This window comes from Eptatretus burgeri, chromosome 1 (genome assembly GCF_056783735.1).
Source record: "Eptatretus burgeri isolate ZD-2024b chromosome 1, Ebu_testis_v1, whole genome shotgun sequence".
NCBI lineage: Eukaryota > Metazoa > Chordata > Myxini > Myxiniformes > Myxinidae > Eptatretus > Eptatretus burgeri.
Window position 1 is genome coordinate 13,202,492 of NC_140961.1, and position 7,171 is coordinate 13,209,662.

Below are 7,171 nucleotides of genomic sequence, written 5' to 3' on the forward strand. Positions count from 1 at the left end.
GCGAATGTTAACTGCATGTTCGACATGGCCAACATGCACCTCTGTCATTATATATCAGAGTATATTATTTGGCCCATCATGCCGATGCCATATCCATAGTATCAATTCACCTGTCTTCAATATATATATATATATATAAAACATTAACTGAATCTAACTTAGCCACACATCTTTAATAACTAACTTCGACTTTGTTAGTATGCACGATGCAGCACAAGGCTGTGGGGTGACATCATTGGCTGAGGGAATGGCTCTTCCACTGATGCCATCTGCTGGTGAGGACAAAAATTTGTATTTTGTTCAGGGTGCCGGCGATAGCTCGCCGACTTCGCGAAGGACACCACGGGATATTTTACATCCACCAACTACTGTTGGCAGGTGGTTAATCCCATTTAACGTCCATCTGAGGGACCGACCAGGCTAAGAGTTTATAGCTGGGTCAGGATTGGAACCTCGGCGAGACGGCTTTGAGGCAAGTGTGCATACCCCTCGGCCATCATATCAGCCCAACAACAAACTGACATATCCTAATAATTTCTCACCTGGAAATTTAGCCACGACCTGCACAATAGTGACCTATCCATTTTGAGATATACAATTGACATTTTTAACTTCCAAAATCTCAATGCAGTGAGACACGGAAGAGGAGGAAGGTTGATAGCAGAGATAAGGGAGGGTAGAGGAGTGTGAAAACAAATGAAAGATGGATAACTTGAGTTGCAAATGAGAGGAGGGGTGGGAACACGCATATTTGACGCAAACCGGGAATCGAGGGCGAAAAATCCCGACATGCTGAAGTACGTAATAAATAGATGGCTCAAAAATCGTCGAACTTTGGATAAAGCAATTCATTTCAAATGTAATCTAGCAACGTTTTCAGAGGAGATTTATTAGGTTTATGTGCACAGTATATACCATACGTGGCTTGAGCGTCCCAGTGACGAACCCAGACTTCTGATTTCAATCACATTATCTTTTGATTACACATACAAAGGTAATTTGTAGAGATTGCAATCGGTCTTAAAAGACCCCGTGCTCAACTCGTGCAACGTACACGCGTGAATCGTAGCAACAGGACGGGCCTAGATCCAGCACAGGCGCACAGTCCCAGCGGCCCACCTGCTCTCGGCCCCTGCCACCTGCAAGGGATTAGACGCCATGCCTTTTGCACCCCCTGGCCCCCTTCGTCCTACCAGCCCTTTTGCTTCGAGAGAAGCCATGACGAATTCGGCACTTATGTTCGATTCAGACCTCATGGAGGCCGACCTTGCTGTGGATAAGGTTTATTTTACAAAGCATTAACATTAAGAGTTTGTGAACAAGATGGACAGCTGGTTTATTTTTACATCTCCAAAATGTACGAAGTACACACTTGCATGACTATCTGTGACTCCAGGAGGTGATTAAACAAACTAGGTGCAGAGTTCAGTTTTTGTTTCAAATCCTTGATGAAACAGACACATGACACATTCAGGACACGAAAGTCACTAAATTCCTCTCCCCTAATATTCCTGTCCAGAATGTGTACCTGTGTGCGCTACATGCGACCGGTGCCTTCACATGGCACTATCACGCTCGGCAAGACGAGACTACATTTACAATGTCAAAGGAAAGTATATGGAAAATATATCCTTCGAGAGTGACAAGTTAATCGCCGCACGGCTGACATGCCTGCTGCCCAAATACACCTAGGAGTGGCCTGTGTTTAGGAATCGTTGAAGCCGGGTGATGGGCCTGCGGCCCCGAGCTTCATCGGCGGTAATGACCTCAGCAAGCCGGTTGGAGGACCCAGGCAAAGAGAGCTGCAACATGACCAAGACGCAACCTCCGGTGTATTTGTGCAGCAGACAAAGAGCCCGATGCACTCAAATGAGACAAGTCAACTTCATGGTTACACTTGTACGAAAGGAAAAGCTCGGTGGTATGTGCTGTTGGGAGTTCCTGGTGTTCCCGCTAAATGGAATTCGGAACAATTTATTTACCACTTGGCAAGAAGAAAGGGGGCCTTGATTTGGCATGTGAGGACATGTACATTCGAATGAAGAACAAGTCATGCCCATAACAGTTAGTGTCGATCTGCGTCGGCGGACAGGAAGAACAATGGATGAAATTGACAGGACATTCATCGAGGTACGATAACCACCGTGGGAAGTCAAAGGAGAAGCTGACATTGTTTCGGACATTCAGCTTTTCATCAGAGCAAAACATTGATGAAGGGTCAACACCTGCAACGTCAGCTCTTCACTCTTTTACTCTGACGAAGGGTTAATGCCAAAACGTCAGCTTCTCCTTCCCATGGCAGTTAGTATACCTCGATCAGTGTCATGTCGATTTCATCCATCGTATGTTAGGAATTTCATCCCTCTTCCATTTGGAATTCCCAATATTTGTCTCAAGAGAATGACATACAATGAACGTGTGCAAAAGTCTTTCCAAAGATACCAAGAAGTGTGAGAGAACACGATGATGTTATGGATCTGGACGCAGAGTGCTGAGTTTCCTTGTGACTTCTCATGTCGGTCCAACATTACTGGAGCAGACACATCGAACTCTTGTGTTGGGTGGTCAGCTGTGTGGGCTGTTCTTGCATGTAGTTAACGATGTCAGCTTTCACGACTTGCTGTAGGCAAAGAGAGGAGGGAGAGACAGATACGGGGAAAAGCTTGCAAACAGCTCTCCAGCTCAGCTGTACTGAGATTATAATGACAAAGGGCCAATAAATATTGAGGTTAATTTGCCTGCTTTGGAAGCCAGATTTGTGTGTGTTTGTTCCCTGGATAACAATATGGAGGCCATCGTGGGAGATGGAGGGGCAGGAACTGAAGTATTACAGAGTAAAGTAGCTTTCCACTAAACCAACTAGCTGGCAGGCCCATATGGGCTGGATTGTGCATTTATCCTGGAGCTTCAAGCATACATTATTACAGCTGTGTCTCCATTGTGCTTTCTTTGTAAGGCATAACCCACATGGCAGCAGCCACTCCATTATGCAACGAATGTACATTGACGAGTGCTTGCAGAAAGGAAATATTCACAGTACATGCTTTCAAAAATAGCTTTAGAACCCAAAAATAAAGAATGCAGCAGGACAGAAATAAATAAATAATATATATCCATATATATATATATATATATATATATATATATATATATATATATATATATATGTATATATACAGTTAAGCCCAAAATTATTCATACCCAATAAAAAATCTGAGAGTTTTGCATTTATCTCGTACCTACAAGCTGGAGTGGTGGAACTTTCACTTCACCCAAGAACATTGAGTTGGCATGCACAAATCCACATATATTTTGGCTAAACATTATCAGCATAACAATAGAAATGTTAAGATTTGTTTTTATGCTTGTCCGAAATTATTCATACCCCACACCAAGTCTCGGAATTGAGGCCAATGCTTGTGATAATGCACATGCTTTTGATATTCCTAAGATTCTTTATAATGTCATGAAATTATTCCAAGATGTGTGCATACAATCTGAATGGATTACAAATGTGGTCTATTGAATGTACAGTGAGGGATGTTAGAGAACAACACTCTGCTTTTAGACTACAAATTAAGGGGAGCTGATGCAATCATTCTCAGGTTATTGTCAGCATGGCAAAGAAGAAAGAAGTCAGTGAGGACCTTCGGTTGTGCATTGTGAATGCTCACAAGGAGGGGAAAGGCTACAAAGCTATTTCGAAGCAGTTCCAAGTGCCAGTTGCCACCATACAAAGCATAATTAGGAAGTACAAGGAGTTCCACACTGTAAAAAAAACATTCAAGGACGTGGACGGAAGCCAAAGGTGTCACCTCGTATGGCAAGAAAAGTATGGCGAGAGGCCAACAACAATCCACAGATCACTATTAAGGCTCTCCTGAACAACCTTGGCGAGTCTGGGACCAAGATATCAAGGCAGACACTCCAGCGGACATTGCACAAGGGGGGTCTTCATGGACGCCGACCAAGAAAGACTCCACTCCTCCATCCCCGGCACAGAAAGGCTTGCACAAGGGGGGTCTCCATGGACGCCGACCAAGAAAGACTCCACTCCTCCATCCCCGACACAGAAAGGCTCGTCTAGCCTTTGAAAAAGCTCACCTGGACAAATATCCAAGCTTTTGGTCCTCAGTTCTGCAGTCGGATGAGACGAAAATGGAGCTTTTCGGGCACAGAGATGTTGCTTTCGTTTGGCAAAACAAAGGTGAAGCATACAACCTTAAGAACACAGTTCTCACCGTCAAGCATGGAGGTGGGAGCATAATGCTTTGGTGATGTTTTTCAGCCAGTGGGCCTGGCAATCTCGTCAAAATGGATGGCATCATGAAAAAGGAGCAACACATCAAGATCCTTGAGGAAAACATCAAACAGTCCGCAGAGAAACTTCACCTCGGGGAGCATTGGACGTATCAGCAGGACAACGATCCAAAACACACCGCCAAATCAGTCAAGAAATGGTTCCGGGAGAATGGTGTAGACGTTCTAGAGTGGCCAAGCCAAAGTCCGGACCTCAACCCAATCGAGAATCTGTGGAGGGAGCTCAAGACCAGAGTGATGGCAAGGAAGCCTTCCAACCTCAAAGACCTGGAGACCTTCGCGAAGAAGGAGTGGGCTAAAATCCCTGCAGAGACATGCAAAAACATTGTGAGCAAGTATAAAAACCGCTTGGAGGCTGTAATCACAAACAGAGGCTTTTCCATTGATTACTGAATGTGACTTTGAACTGATCTAAGCAAGGATATGAATAATTCTGCACGACATTTTTTTCGTAAATCTATCAATAAAATACCCCAGAAACAATGTATTCCTTGAAATGTCTCTTGCAGTGATTCTTTCAGCTGTTTGTCACATTCTTATGTAACTTAAGCCAGAATAAGCTCATTCCTCAAATAACACGATTCAAAATACTCCAAATTTGGTAAGGGTATGTATAATTTTGGGCTTAACTGTATATATCGACATACATATGTTTTATATATACATATATATGTATATATATATGTATATATATATATATATATATATATATAAATATATGTATATATATAAATATATGTATATATATATAAATGTGTATATATATATAAATGTATATATATATATATATATGTATATAAATATATGTATATATATATATATATATGTATATGTATATATATATAAATATATGTATATATATATATAAATATATGTATATATATATATATAAATATATTTATATATATATGTATATATATATATATATTTCATATTATATATATATATATATATATATATATATATATATATATATATATATATTTCATATTATATATATGCGACCGGTGCCACCTGCAAGGGATTAGACGCCATGTTTGCAATGGTGATGTTTACAATGGTGATGGACAGGTTGATGGACGAAATCAGACTGGTCTCCATGGACTATGATGTTCGCGGATGACATCATGATCTGTAGGGAGAGTAGGGAGCAGGCTGAGGAGAGCCTCGAGAGGTGGAGGTACGCACTGGAGAGAAGGGGAATGATAGTCAGTAGGAGTAAGACGGAGTACATGTGCGTAAATGAGAGGGAGGGTGGTGGTATGGTGCGGTTGCAAGGAGTTGAGGTGGGGAAGGTGGATGAGTTTAAATACTTGGGATCAACTGTCCAAAGTAACGGAGAGTGTGGTACAGAAGTGAAAAAGAGAGTGCAGGCAGGATGGAGTGGGTGGAGAAGAGTTGCAGGAGTGATTTGTGACAAGGGTAGCTGCAAGAGTGAAGGGGAAAGTATATACGACGGTAGTGAGACCAGCTATGTTGTATGGTTTGGAGGCGGTGGCACTAACAAAAAGACAGGAAGTGGAGCTGGAGGTAGCAGAGTTAAAGATGCTGCGATTCTCGTTGGGAGTGACGAGGATGGACAGGATAAGAAATGAGTATATTAGAGGGACAGCACAGGTAGGACGGTTTGGAGACAAAGTGAGAGAGGCGAGATTGAGATGGTTTGGACATGTGCACAGGAGGGAAGCGGAGTATATCGGGAGAAGGATGCTGAGGATGGAGCCGCCAGGCAGGAGGAGAAGAGGAAGGCCAAAGAAGAGGTTCATGGATGCGGTGAGGGCGGATATGCGGGCGGTTGGAGTGTCAATGGAAGATGTGGAGGACAGAGCGAAATGGAGACGGTTGATCCGCTGTGGCGACCCCTAACGGGAGCAGCCGAAAGAAGAAGAATATGTATATATATATATATATATATATATATATATATATATATATATATATATATATATATATATATATATATATATATATATATATATATATATATGTATATGTATATATTGTTACAGTTGTGGAAATTCACAGAACACTAGGTTCCCCAGAGGTCAGTTATGTCGGTAAGTGTGTGTCCAGGTTAGATTTCCCCACCGATGTATAACAGGAATTATTCGTGAACCGGGCTGTGAATCTTTGAGTTCGCCGTTATTCTTTTGGTATCTTTATTTTAAAATGAACAACGTCTCCTCACCATCATCTCCACGGTGCCGCCATCTTTTCGCCAGCAATTATCCACAAACGAACAACATCTCCACCGACAAACACGACTTCCTCGTTGGAGCGAAAGCCGGTGATTCCTCCCACGTCCACGTTTGACAGCAAGATCGGGCCAGAATGACAAAAGGGGCGGAACCAGCCGGGGTTGAAGGGTCGAAGGTAAAAGACCAAATACCACCCCTGAACCCGATAAAAGGCCGGGCTGAAACGCCGAGAAAAGAGGCTGCAGTTCGGAGTGGAGCTCTGGAGTTTGGAGTTGGGCTAGGCCGTCACAGGGTGCAGAGCTGTTGATCATTGGAGTCCAGTGGAGTTTGGAGCCTGGAGTCCAGTCGAGCCTGCAGTGCAGTGCAGAGTTGTTGGTCGGTGGAGGCGGCAGTGAGGTCGCCAGCCAGAGAGAAGTCGCCAGCCAGCGACATAACGGTCCGAAGTGATCGGGCCCCGGGATGGTCTGAGCGACGCTGAGGAGTGAGCGGGCTCTCAAGGCCTGGGCCTGGACGAACCAAGCCGCCATTACACCAGCTGCCGTGTTGACGACGAGACATCCGGAGGGTCGCTGACCGAAAGACCCATCGAGTCGTCTCCAGGGCGACAAGGAAACCTGCACGGCCTCGCGGAGCTCCTTCGGTCTTCCTCGGTC

The 7,171-nt window shown here is 43.6% G+C and overlaps 1 long non-coding RNA gene across 1 annotated transcript in view; it reads right to left on the reverse strand.

The window, feature by feature from the left end:
- Window positions 1-869: 869 nt before the first annotated feature.
- Window positions 870-7,171, reverse strand: part of LOC147033890 (uncharacterized) — a 7,334-nt gene continuing 1,032 nt past the window's right edge. The window contains exons 1-2 of the long non-coding RNA XR_015055894.1: window positions 6,509-7,171; window positions 870-2,620 (exon numbers count right to left, since the gene is read on the reverse strand). The exon at window positions 6,509-7,171 is cut by the window's right edge and continues 1,032 nt beyond it. This is a non-coding gene — a long non-coding RNA (uncharacterized LOC147033890). The remainder of the gene's footprint in view (window positions 2,621-6,508) is intronic.